The sequence below is a fragment of the Sus scrofa genome, chromosome 16 (assembly GCF_000003025.6).
Source record: "Sus scrofa isolate TJ Tabasco breed Duroc chromosome 16, Sscrofa11.1, whole genome shotgun sequence".
NCBI classification, from domain to species: Eukaryota; Metazoa; Chordata; class Mammalia; order Artiodactyla; family Suidae; genus Sus; species Sus scrofa.
This window is the reverse complement of record NC_010458.4, coordinates 31,945,119-31,958,949: the sequence shown is the minus strand read 5'-3', so window position 1 is coordinate 31,958,949 and position 13,831 is coordinate 31,945,119. Positions and strand designations below refer to the sequence as shown.

General features: G+C 34.3%; 1 long non-coding RNA gene across 1 annotated transcript in view; it reads left to right on the top strand.

Annotated features, from left to right (window-relative positions):
- Positions 1–13,831, top strand: part of LOC106506482 — a 204,504-nt gene that overhangs the window by 181,723 nt on the left and 8,950 nt on the right. Inside the window, exon 4 of the long non-coding RNA XR_002339586.1 lies at positions 1,032–1,151. This is a non-coding gene — a long non-coding RNA (uncharacterized LOC106506482). The remainder of the gene's footprint in view (positions 1–1,031; positions 1,152–13,831) is intronic.

Sequence of the window (13,831 nt, the reverse complement as noted above, 5' to 3'; positions counted from 1 at the left end):
GTAATCTTTGTCAATCAGTTGATAATTTTTGTCATCTGTGTTGAAATATCTTGTCACATTTGAATAATAATAACTGAATTGAAATGTATCCAATTTTAAAATAAAATGTGAATTTGAACAGTGATACATATTTATAATTACAAAATATTAAATCAGATAACAATTATTTTGGTTTAAGCATCTAAATATCATAGAATAATTGTAAGTTTTCAAAAATACCTAAGAGGAAAAGAAACCTACTAATGATAAGATACCACGTTACATAGATATTTTATTGATTATAATTTATTTACATAAAATAAACTCATATACTAAAACATACTAATCCCTGCTAACATCTGAAATTGTTATCCTAGCTTTTGATGTGTTACATTGTAGCCAAGAGTTTTCAAATTTTCTTTTACATGAAATGATTATGGCAAGGCTTTTGTCCACATATGAAACAGCTACAAGTAATTTGTACATGTAGTGGAAGAATTTAATTTTGGCAATAAGGTTGTCTAAAACTCCACTTTTTTTATGTGCTAAAAACCAGGTTTTCCTCAAGCAAACAATAGTTCTTTATCACCAAGATTTTGGCCACATTTGTCTTTTCCCAAGTCCACCTAATTGTTTCTCTTGTTGTTTTGAATTCATGAGTTGGTGGTATATCCTAGTATTCTGGAAATTAGGTTCTTCATACCTAGGATTATTACATACTATAATTTTGTCATATTTTCAAGGTGCATCCCTCCAAAGGAGCTCCTGCTTCCAAGGAACATAACCCAATTTCAATATTATGACTTTTGATACACATTGTACTTAATGTTTTTTCGGTCCATCTTAGCAAAAGCATATGAATATATTTAACTTTGTTGATTTTGTTTGGTTTGATTTGGTGTCAGATGTAATTTACAGTATGATTGAGGTTTAGTATTTGGGATCATACATTTTTGTTGCTAGTTTTTCTGGTGGAAGATGGGAAGGGTGATGAACAGTAGGATCACGCCTGAGCTTTGTCTGAACTTATCTAATTTTTAAAATCTCTACAGGCTTACCAACATTTGAGTACTACCTTTGAATGACAGCAGTTTGATCAGAAGATTTCCATGTTAGGAGTTCCCGTCGAGGCTCAGTGGAAATGAATCTGACTAGCATCCATGAGGACACAGGTTTGATCCCTGACCTTGCTCAGTGGGTTAAGGATCTGGCATTGCCGTGAGCTGTGGTGTAGGCTGCAGATATGGCTTGGATCCCGAGTTGCTGTGGCTGTGGCATAGGCTGGCAGCTACAGCTCTGATTCAACCCCTAGTCTAGAAACCTCCATATTCTGTGAATGTGGCCCTAAAAAGACAAAAAACAAAACCAAAAAACCCCCCAGCACCAGAAGATTTCCATGTTATTACAAAATGGGTATAAATATGTTAGAAACTGAGATACACTCAGTGCTTCTCTTAATTATACTAGACTAAAAACTTTTCTAGTGTTTTTCATAATTAAATTACTGATGTTTTTATTATTCACTAAAACATTCACACTTAAATTATTATAATTATTTATAAGGCTATATAAATTCAAAATATTAATTATAAGATTACTATTTTAGTTTGTGGGGTTGTCACTTAATTGGAATTTGTTGTATTCAAAACAATTATACTTTTATTCGGTATGCTTTTAAATAATCCTCTGCTAAATAACATCTTTTTGCATCCATAAAATTAAAATAAATCTCCAATTTTTTTTAATAACAGGGCATTTGATAATTGAGTCCCAGGTCTTTGTTTCCTAAGCAACGTGGCAGTGGTAGGAAACAGACAATAGTAAAATGCATACTCAAATTGATATCATTCACTTGTTTATTCCAAAAGAGGGCAGCAAAAGTCTGTTTTATATAAATCCTCTCCTGTGTGCTGCTGTCTTCTGGTCAGTGGTTGCTTTTGAGTAATTCATTTATATTTTAAAGCTAGATATTTCTTTCCTCTTCTTAAAATATTATATGAAAATAAATACTTGATAAATTAAAAGCAAGTTTATTGTGAAAAATATTTAGGAGGAAATTTTAAAAACATGATTTTACTTGAAGGAGATAATTGAAAGTGTGAAAAGGAGAGGAAATTTCTTGAATGCTATGGTTTTCTTTGTCTCTCTTATCGAATTTAATTAAAACCAGAATAAAACGTTTCTCTTTCACTTATTTTATGTTCCTTTCATTATAATATGTAATCACTGAAAAAAAATTATTCAATTTTACATAAAGCATTAACATGCTTCTACTATAAACTGTGGACTTTTAAGAGAGTAATACAATTTTTAATAAAATTTTCACACTAAAAATGAAGAAAACCTTTTGACTGAGATAGCGCATATGATTTTAGGCAAACTTTGTTTAGATGCATTAAGTAACTGGCCTAATAATTATAATTTGATGTATACCTCTGTGTGTTTATCTTCATTTTGGTGTTTGGTTTTGTTGGTTTTTTTGTTTTTGTTTTTGTTTTTTTGGTGAGTTCCTCCTTAAAGGAAAATTCAGTCCTAACCTGGCATCGACAGAGGAAGCATCTACATAATTTTGCCCTTCATATTTTTTCTTACACATATTTTTTGATTCGAATTCCTATTCTTTAGCCATTTAAAAAATTGTCCTTTCATCTTATTATAGAGCAGTTAATTTTAAAAATATCGAGCATGTGATTAGATAGCTTTCAATAAATCTTGAGTTTGAAACTAATGACAAATAAGAGGAGAGCTACGAAATATCTGAAAATGTCAGTTATCCTTGACTTTCTAAGAAGTAACATGAATTTGACAGTCACCGACTAGTACTTTCAAGAGGCAGAGAAGGAAATAAAGACGGAAAAGGGGGCATACAGGAAGCTTACTCTCTTCCTAACATTATGTATCCTGTGCAGCTGTCCATGGTCATATGAATGAAATGACACATTTCCCATACATTAACTCTATTACTGACTCAGTTTTTTATTTGAGACCTTCACAAATTTTTAGAACCATCTTATCTTTCGTTAATCACTATGCCCTTAGCTAAAATAGGGCAGTAATACTTGTTAACAAAAGAAGCAATCCATAGACGAAATACTTCATGCACCAAGCATGGCATGGAATGTGATAGCATAGTATCTGGCACACTCTAAACACTCTTCATTAATATTATTGCCGTCTTTATTCCTTTACAACTATCATCTCTTTCCTGGGCATAGACAATCCATTTTTGTAAGATATCCTTCAGAGTGTTTCTTGACAATTGTGTCACACCAGTAGGAGAGAGTGGGTTAGGAATTCTATGAGCTAGCAAGAGCGTTGTACAGCCTGAAGATAGATAACTACAGACAACATTTATTGAGTACATATTATATAACAGGCACTATGCCAAGTATGTCATGGGGATTTTATCACCTAGTCCACAAAAAAAGATAAAGGAGGTTCAGTGGTAGAGTGACTCCTTGTCGTGACAGAAAACACTGATCACTGAAACTTTTAGTTTGGGAAGAATTAGTTCAATGCAAGATAAGGGAGTTGAATGTTCACCCCCAGCTCATCTTTCTAGAGCCTGTCTCCCTGCCTGATTCTCCCACTCCACTTCAGGTACTCAGTGCATTATCTTTTTTTTTTTTTCTCACTATTTTTAACAAATGTTCTCAGGAAAGGATCAAAGTTTAGTGTTTTAGTCTTCTACTGTAAATTTAAGCTACTCTGTTACTTTTCCCATACTCTGCATTTTAAAACTTACTTAGTATTATGGATTAAAAGTCTTACCATCAAGAAGGGGCATTTGATGTTAATCACTAGATGGGAGATATATTGTGTGGTTTGGGGAATGTGGGGGTAGTAGCAGCAAAGTATTCTTTCTGGATTTTTCAAATCACAGCATAGGCATGATTATCTCTCATGTGATAGATAGTTACAGCCCTGCACAGCCAGGTGCTACCCAGACTATAGCACATGCTTTTAACAAATTGTTGAAAGGAGAAGAAATACACGCCAGACATTTTACACATATTGACTAATTTAACCCACAAATAATCCTATGGAGAAATATTGTTATTTCCATTTTTACAGTTGGGGGAAAACTGAAGCTGAGAGGCATTAGGTAGCTTGCTCAAGGTGGTGGAGGAGTGTTATGTACCTTGACACTTTGGCTTTAGAGTCTAACGTTCTCAGCCACCTCTTCTTTTTTTAAATCTCTTTCTCTTTTCCAAGGTTGCATCTATCCTTAGTACTCTCAAGTCCTTCTCTCAGCTTGCTCTATAAAGGACATCACTGGATTCCTTGGTTACCACTACTAATTAAGACACATAGATTTGAATTTCTATACCACCCTCCTTCTGTATTTTCAAATGTCTACCATCATATCCCCATGGATCTCCCAAAACTTGTCTACCCCTACAAGTCCCAAACCAAATTTATCTTCCCTGCTAAACCATTTCTTCTCTCATGTTGATTGCCTGAAAGCTTCATCAGTCATCAACCTGTTAAGTATCAAAATTTAGGGTTGTCTGTGGCTTTTAATTACTCCTAATACACCACATCTGTTTAATTACCAAGTCTACCCCTTAAAGTCTTTCTTAAAAACTAAATCTTTATTGAAGTATAACTGACCCTTAAATGTCTTTAAGCCCATCTCCTTTCTCCTCCTCTATTTCTAAAACCTTTATCAAAATCTCCATCCATGTCACCTAGACTATTGCATCACTCTTTTAATTGCTGTCACTGACACTTGTCTTACCTCCATTAATTCTTTTCCACAGTTCTGCCAGCATTGTTATCCTTCTAAAAAAATTATGATCTTGTTTTAAAATAAGAAATCTTCCTCTGTTTTAAAATAAGAAATCAACATCATTCTTTGCTTACAGGATAACTTTCTTCCTTTCATGGCACAAGAGGAAAGCTTTCCACAGAAGCTATCAGGTCCTAATCAGTATCACCTTCTGTCTCTTCGCCAAGTGTCCTATGCTCCAGCTCATACATATTTATCATTTATCTCAATACAATGCTCTTTCACATCTCTGGGTCCATGCTCATAAGGATTTCTAACTTCGGATTGCCCTTCTCTTCATCTTTCTGGCAATGCTGAAATGACATGCCTTCCTTCCCTAACACCTTCAAGAAAAACTAGTACAGTTTCTTGACATCGAGTTTTCTTTTAATAAAGTAATTTTTATTTTGAGAAATTTTGTGCAAATAAAAATATTCCAATCATATAATAAATTAAGAATCACAGTGCTATATTGAAGTTTGGAGCCACCAAACAATAAGATTATGACAATTCTTTTGAAGCTACCCAGACGCAGCTCCCCATTGCCTCCATCCTGCCTTCCATTGAAGGTAACCACCATGCTGAATTTAGGATTTATGTTTCTTTTGCATTTCAAAATAATGCAACCAGGTATGCATGTATGTTTAAAAATGAAATGGACACATATTCTTGTTTGAATTTTTTATTAAAATGGCATGATACTCTATGTAGTCTTCTGCCTATAGTTTGTTTCAATGCTATATTTCTAATATTCTTCCTTGGTATTGCCTATGGGCTGAGGATAAATTATTTTCACAATTATGTTATATTCTGTTGTGAGACAATTTTATACTTGTTTATTCTCTTAAAGATGAATGTTTGGGCTTTCTCAATTTTTTAAATATTATGTTGCTCTGAGTACTTTTGAGCATTCTGTGCATAAATCTGGGCAAAAATTGCTTGAGGGCATATGCCTAGGATTGGAATTATTGATCAGTAGAATATATGCTGTTCCGCTTTAGAAGAAGAAGACATTTTTTTTCCCCAAAATGTGTCAATTTGTACTCCCATCAACAGTGGGCATCCCCCCCCCCCTTTTTGTAAAGAATTTCTCTTCTGGTGTTCTCCAATCAGCACTGAACCATCAAAGGTCAGAGATTGTATCTCCAATACCCAGTTCAGAGTTTAGTACATGGTAGGTGCACAAGAAAAGTTAAATGATTAGATATACAATAGCTTAAGTACCAGTGAAGATGAAAATCAAGAGAATAAAGATGGGAGGTAAGGGAAAGAGAAGATATTACTTCTTTCTTGCTTGCTTTCTTGCTTTCTTGGTTTTTTGCTTTTTTTTAGGGTGTCACGCATGGCATATGGAGATTCCGAGGCTTGGGGTTGAATCAGAGCTGGAGCCACCGCCTATGCCACAGACATAGCAACGCCAGAACTGAGCCACATCTGCAACCTGCAGCACAGTTCACAGTTCCAGCAACGCTGGATCCTTAACCCACTGAGGAAGGCCGGGATTGAACCCGAAACCTCATGGTTCCTAGTCGAATTTGTTTCCTCTGTGCCACAACGGGAATGCCAAGATATTATTTCTTATTCAGTTTAGGGCATGGCTTTGATTTAATGCCAGATTTCCTTTATTTCTTGCACTCATGAAATAGTGGCAAAACTGTTTGGCCAGATCTAAAAATTGGTTTTTTTTCCAGGAGCATTGTTAATATTTACTAATTTACATAGAAAAATTCCTCAATATTGTGAATATTTTTATACCATTTGTTGATATACAATTTTGATTTTAGAAGCTTTTCATATTCATATTATCTTTAGAAAAAAAGATTCTGCTAAGTTTGTGGAAATCTTTCATGTGGAAGTGTGCTTTTAAAATTTTCCTCTTAATCTGTTTCCTGATCATTTTGATAAAAGATCATAAAAAGTATTCAGCACTTACAGAGCTTCACTTTCCACAAGTACACTTATATAATAATGTTAATATAATACTTTTCCTGAACTCCCTGCGAGTTAAAAGAGCACCATAAAGTGGAAATAGACTTTAGGTTTTTGAAGAAACTAAACCATTTGTCCTTTTATGAAGAAAGCATTCCTGAGAATTTCCAGATTTCTAAATGAGAAAGTAAGAGGTCAGCTCATCTCACCAAGTCTCACGGTGTCTTACAAGATTTTATTTTCTGAAGACACTCAATTCTTTTCATTTTCACTTGAAATTGCCCCTGATTAATATTTAAATAAATGTAAACATCAGCTTTTACTAAAGCTGATTGTGGAATTGAATACTCCTCACATAGGGAATTTTTAATGTTTGCAGGGGCATTTTTGTCAGCAGTTTTTGTGCTATTTAAAAGATCAGTGTCTAATGGGATTAAGTTGGATAATCAAATAACAAACTGAGATCTGGGTACATGGGTTGATGTCTGTGGAGTACTTCCTTGATGAATATAAATGAAAAGTGTCTCGTGGTTAGGGGTAGAAGTCACCATGTCACTATGCATGGTATTTCTGCTAAGTCAGCACCTTGGCATGAAATTGAAACTCAGATGGAGGGGTGGATTGATAAGAGAAGAAGAAACCTGACAGGGTTTCATACTAGTGCAGTGGAAAATGTCATGTGCTATTTTGAGCAGTAGTGGTTTGGAAGTATCGAAGAAAACCAACTGATGCAGGCAGTCATGGCTAAAATCTGTTTTTAGTTTCTTAATAGCCTGTATCCTGGACCAACTCTGACCAATGATTTGCATAGCCTCTTTTCTTTTTTCCTTCTAGATCTTGTTTATTATTCCATGGACTGGAACAAGAATAAGTGCTGCCCATGTTTACAGTTTTATGCTTTATTTTGCCCCAAGAATTCCTTCTTAGTGTTTATATTTTCTTCACATATGCTCATTTGAATATTCCTAATTTCTTCTTTTTAATAAAAAATATAATTTCGCTTTGAAATATTTAAATTGAAGCAAAAGTTCACCTACTATCACCTGTATCACATAAATAAATATATTATTTATATAATATTTATGTATATTTATGTGTATATATGCAAAATATATAATTTATGTAATAGTTGTAGTCATGATGAATTTATGAATGTATTTTTTCACTGAACTTTATTTCGAGCTTATCTTTTCATGTCCTAGTTTTTAATGAAGTCCTAAATATTACATCTAGTAAATTGTTTAATAATGGAATCATTACTTTATTACTAGCCATTTGGTTTTATTCTTCCTTGTTACTTCTTGTTTTTTAACCTCACAGAATCTGAAGACATGATTTTTCATTGGTTTTCATCATATAGACTTGTTTTAGGCAATATGGTGACAAAGATTTTTTTACAAGTATTTCATATCTTCGTAATTTCCCAGGTCTCCTGCTCTTCCTCCTCACCTGTAGGATCACTAATTAGAAGCTCTTCAGTCTCCCTGCCTTAAAAGAGGCCTATGGCAAATCATTCCTATTTTAAGAAGATTAATCTAATGTGTAAACTATATAGAAAAGTGTAAGGAATGGTTTTCTAATGAATTCTGTATATTGTGCTATCATGTTATCATGTTGGCTAAATTGTTCAAGATCAGATAACCTTTTTTTTTTTTTTTTTCCAGTCTTTTCAGTGCCACACCCATGGCACATGGAAGTTCCCAGGCTAGAGGTCAGTAGGAGCTGTAGCTGCTGGCCTCTATAGCCACTGGCCTATGCCACAGCCACAGCAATACAGGATCTGCAAGCTGCATCTGTGACCTACGCCACAGCTCACGGCAACGCCTCACTGTGAGAGGCCAGGAATCAAACCTTCATCCTCATGGATACTAGTTGGGTTCCTTACTGCTGAGCCACAATAGGAACTCCCCAGATGATCTTCTGATGCTCAGAAAATAATCCTATAGAGGCAACCTCATTCTTTCTCTTTCAACTTGATCAGAGCCCAAGTTCCTAAGTCTTCTTATAGGATGTACAAAACTTGACCTTAAAGAATGAGCTGAAACCAATTTATGACTGTTTGACTCTTCTTGTAAGTTCTCCATGTCCTCATTGCACATTTTTTACATGTCACAACAAGATTCTAGTTCAGCTTTATGTAGCATGTAAGTTATGGGAAATATGGAAGGTTATCTTTCTAGGATAAGAAAACTATGCATAGTAAATAAGACTTGATGTATTTCATATTCTGTAGTGGAACTCATAGATGGTGCAATTTTATTGAGGATCAGCTTGTAATGTTTCATAAAGCATTTTGATAGTTTAGGTGATTACTAATTCAATATAAAATTTGCTGCAGGAATGTGTGTGTGTATATATACAGTCCATATACATTTTTACTAGCTGTAATGTTGATTCATGATAAATTTTCATATATTTTGAGTCTTGAAATGAATTCTTCTTAAGTGAAAAAACAAATTGAATCTCTCTTTAGTGTAATACAGTGCTCAAATCCCTATCTAATTCTCTGCTTAATGTCTGCTTTCAAAGCAACTAAATGGATACAAATTATTTCTTAATCAAAATATTATAAAATACTTTGAAAATATTTATATTTTTTCTGGTCATATTTGTTGGCTTTATTTTTTGAAAATATCTATTATGATTTTATTTTATGTATGTAAGTATTTCTAGTGGTTTTCTTTGAAGAAGAAATTTCACAAAAAGTATGTTTGATTTAATATATTTGAGTTAAAGTGGATGTAGAGCTGAAGAGATTTTTCAGAATTAATTATGTTTAATTAAAGGCTCTGTATCCTTTGTCTCATTCTCTCTTTTTTTTCTTCTCATAACCCCACCTCTATCATCTTTCCTCTCTTATTTTCTACCTGATGGTCTAGTGAGGCCATGTATATCACAAACTGAGCATCAGGGTGTGAAAAACTTAGAAAAAGAGCAGGAAGAACAAACTTATGTCTCAGGCCTGTATTTTCAGGTAAAATTTCATTAGGAATATTAAGATTGATAATTTAACCTAAGGTGCAGTTTACAAACCCTTTCGCCTACGATATGGCCATGGCATCAATATAAAATTCGATAACAATTAAGGAGAACATATAAATTTTAACCTATTTTTCTTATTTGTTTTAATCCATATAAAATTCTACCATGATTCTGATCAGTGCTAAAAAACTGGAACAAAGAAAGAAAGGAACATGATGGATTTGAGGAATTAAATATTGTTACAAATTCATTCTTGCCACAGGTGAGTCCAGAGTTTTGCCCCTCGAATCTGAGCTGTGCCTGTGGTTACTCTGGTTAATAAGTATGGAAGAGGTGATATTGTACTGGTTCTGATTCTACACTTTAGAAAGAGAGGAAGTTTCAAGTTTATGCTTCTTGAAGCCTAGCTGCCATACTGTGAGGAAGCCCAATCAGCAACATGGAGGGGGACTGCAGGAAGTATAATTGAGGCACCTTGCTCACTGCCCTAGCTGAGCTCCAGCCTACCAACAAACTCAACTTTCCAGGTAGGGAACTGGACCATCTTGGAAGTGCATCCTTCAGACCAGTTTACTGGCCCCAGATTGATGCCATATGCAGCAGAGGTGAGCTATTCTTTTCAAGCCCTATTCATATTGCAAAATTATGAACAAATAAATGGTCATGTTATTTCAGCCACAGAAGTTTTGGGTGTCTTATTACACAGCAATAGATAGCTGAAACCATGGGAGAGGATCTGTAGAGGGAGATTTCAGGTGATACAGGCCTTTTAAAGGACTGTTGGGAATTTTTGTATTGATCCAAATGGCAAAACAAAGCCTTGAGAGTGTCAAAGGATTGATATGCATTTTCCAAAGGTTGTTGTGACTGCACTGTGAGGAATGGATTGGCCACATCATGGTGAAAGAATAAAAGTGGACATATGGAGATCGTTATGAGGCTATTTCTGTTGTCTAGGTGATAAATTATATAAGTTTGAGTGCAGTCAATGGAGATGTTGAAATAGGACAAAATGAGTTTGGCAGATATATCAGGGATGAAACCGAAGGGTTTTGTTAATAATGCAATTTTGTAATTTTGATGATGCAATGGTAATTTGTTGCTATTTTAGTTACCATGTACTCTTTGACTGGGTTTAAGTTGCCCAGGTGTTTCTGTGAGATTAGGCTGATGATGAATCTTGGTGGGAGGCTAGGTAAATTGGAGGAAATTCTTATATCCACTAACAAAGTTAAACCAATATACTGCCCATTGAATTCCAGTCCAAATCAGACTTCCCTGTTGAGAGTTGGAGGAGAAGGAAAGAGGAGGAAAGATGGACTATTTTGGCATAGAAAAGCCATGTTTCATGACACATCTTGTTTTAGTGAATGATGCTTATAATAAAACCCCATGTGAATATATAGAATACATATTTTAGCAATTAGATAAAAAGTTTTCCCATTAAATATGAGCTGCATGAATAAAATAGTGGCAAAAATGAAGCAAATTCTGAGTAAACTCAGAAATAGTACATAATTGCCAAATATTATTCAAGATGTTAGTGGGATTATTTGGTCATTTATTTGATAAACACACACCTATTCAACAAGTATTTTTTTGAGTTTGCTATTGTGTACAGGAAACTATTTGTCAGAGTATATGTGTGTTTCTCTGGGGGGGATCATAAATAATTCTTCATGACTTTCGTGAATTTATAGTCAGGTGAAGAAGATAATATTTGACTTGAAAAATTTACACAACAATACTTACTATACAAGCAAGATGCATAAAAAATTCAGTTCAAATAAATTTCTACCACTTATCTTGGATTTATTGGGATATGAATTTTCTATTCAAAAAAGTTTTAAATATTACTGTTAGTGAACACATTATTTTTAATTTTGCTATACCTAACATATATTAGTTTCAGGATTATGAGAGTGATTTGATTTTTTCTTTTAAATAGAGCCATGCCATATTAAATAGGCATATGGAAGTTCCCAGGCTAGAGGTTGAATCAGCGTTGCAGCTGCTGGCCTATACCACAGCCACACCAATGCCAGATCTGAGCAGCATTTGTTACCTATACCACAGCTTGCAGCAACATTGGATCCTTAACCCACTGAGCAAGGCTTGGGATTGAACCTGCATTCTCAAGAATACTAGTTGGGTTCGTTTCCACTAAGTTACAAAGAGATCTCCTGATACTTTTATACATTATGAAATGATCACCGCAACAAGACCAGTTACCATCCATCACCATACAAAGTTAGTACAGTATTATTGACTGTGTTCACTGTATGTATGTACATTGCATCCCCTTGACTGATTTACTTTATGGTTAGAAGTTTGTACCTCTTAATCCCCTTCACCTGTGTGGTCCAGTCACTCACCTCTGGCACTATCAATTTGTTCTCCGAGTCTCTTTCCGTTTTGCTTTGTGTGTTTTCTTTTTAAATTTCTACTAAATCAGCATCTTTGATATGTTGGATAAGTCCTAAAAAATGTTATTTGCTCTCAACTTAATTTTAATCTCTTGTTTAAAGGGAAGAGCCATGGGTCAAGACACCTGGATTCTAGATCACTTGCCTTGGTCACTAACTGACTTTGAGATATTAGGCAAATTGTAATCTCTCTGTGCCCCTAGTTTTTTTGTTTGTTTGTTTGCTTATTCCTGAATCTTATAAATACCTGGCTCCAGTTTCCATCAATATTATAAGTAGATTAAAGAAGAAGCCAGCATGTACTTTCAAAGGTGAAAGCTCTGAACAATTATTTTAAAAAATAAATTACTTGTATTTAAAAAATACATATATATGGTATATCTTTAACATAACGTATGAATATGTATTTTTTAAGATGACGTCAGGAAGAATCAGATGTGAGTGATTTTCACTTATGTAAATAATGAGACAATGATTTTCCTAATCCCCCCCCCTTTTAATTGGGGTTAGAGTTTAGAACAGAATAAAAGAATAATGCTTGAAATACATTGAATAGGTAAAGTTTGAGGAGACAAAAAACTTTGTGCCTCTGTTCCTTATCAATGCTATTATAAAAACAAAATTAATTTTTTGTCCCAGTGCTTCATTGCCATAAAAAAAAATCAAGAAGAATTTCTGGCTATTCAATTAACTTGGTAGATTTAAAATACTAAAGAAATTAAAGATCTTGCTACCTATCTAGTCTAAAACATTGTAAGCCAACAACCAATCACCAAAGAACCTGCAGTTTGGACATGGGTGAAGTAGAATTTGCTGCTGCAAAAGACAAACTTTCCTCCAACTCCTCTGTACAGTGTTCTGGCTGAACTACACTAAGGATTAGCTTAGATAAATGCTTACTTCCCCCTCTTCTTTTTAGCACACAAGACAAGTGTTACAGTGTGGTATGGTTGGCTATCCCCTTGGCAGTATTCGTGAATTTCCAGGTACCCCATTGGGGTTTTTATCTTCATCTTCTAAATTAAGATTAAGGAGTGGAACAATAACTACTTCCTCATTTAACTTGACTGCTATTGTTATGATAATCATTTCCTCAGGAGTGAGTGTCTTAGAATAGCAAAGTCGAGCTCTTGCCATGCTTTTCCGTATATATTTCACTCCACTGTTTTTAATAAAAACTTACAAAGACTATTACCTAATCACAAGATGATGGAGAAAATAGTATATTACACTTTTTTTTTTGCATCGAATACATTTTTGCATGAGCACCATGCATTTTTGCTTTACTCGAAGCCTAGCAGGCCTGCCTGGGCTTTCCTGTATCTACTAAGAGGAACATGAATTGTTAGTTTATATCATACACCTTTAATACCTAAACATATTATTAAGGGGTGGAAACCATTTCCGTTTCTTCCCCTGACATATTTTTTTTGAATAAGAATTTCATGATTTGCTAAAGTTCTTACCTAGTGAGGTTGGCAACCCTTGCTACTTTGTCTGAAGTTTTCATGTGACAACTGAAAACTTCTTATTTCCAGAGAAAAAAAATGACAGAAGCTAAATAAGGGTATTTATCTGTCAGGACTGGGGATATGGAGTTATTTTTTTTCCTGCAACGTTTGATAACATCATTAATACCTGAAGTGGAAAAGGGAATAATATTCTTTGAAGACCTTAAGTTGTTTGAGAAAGAGCAAAATATATTAATATCTAGAATTTTACTTTTCTTACTGCTAATCAGGGC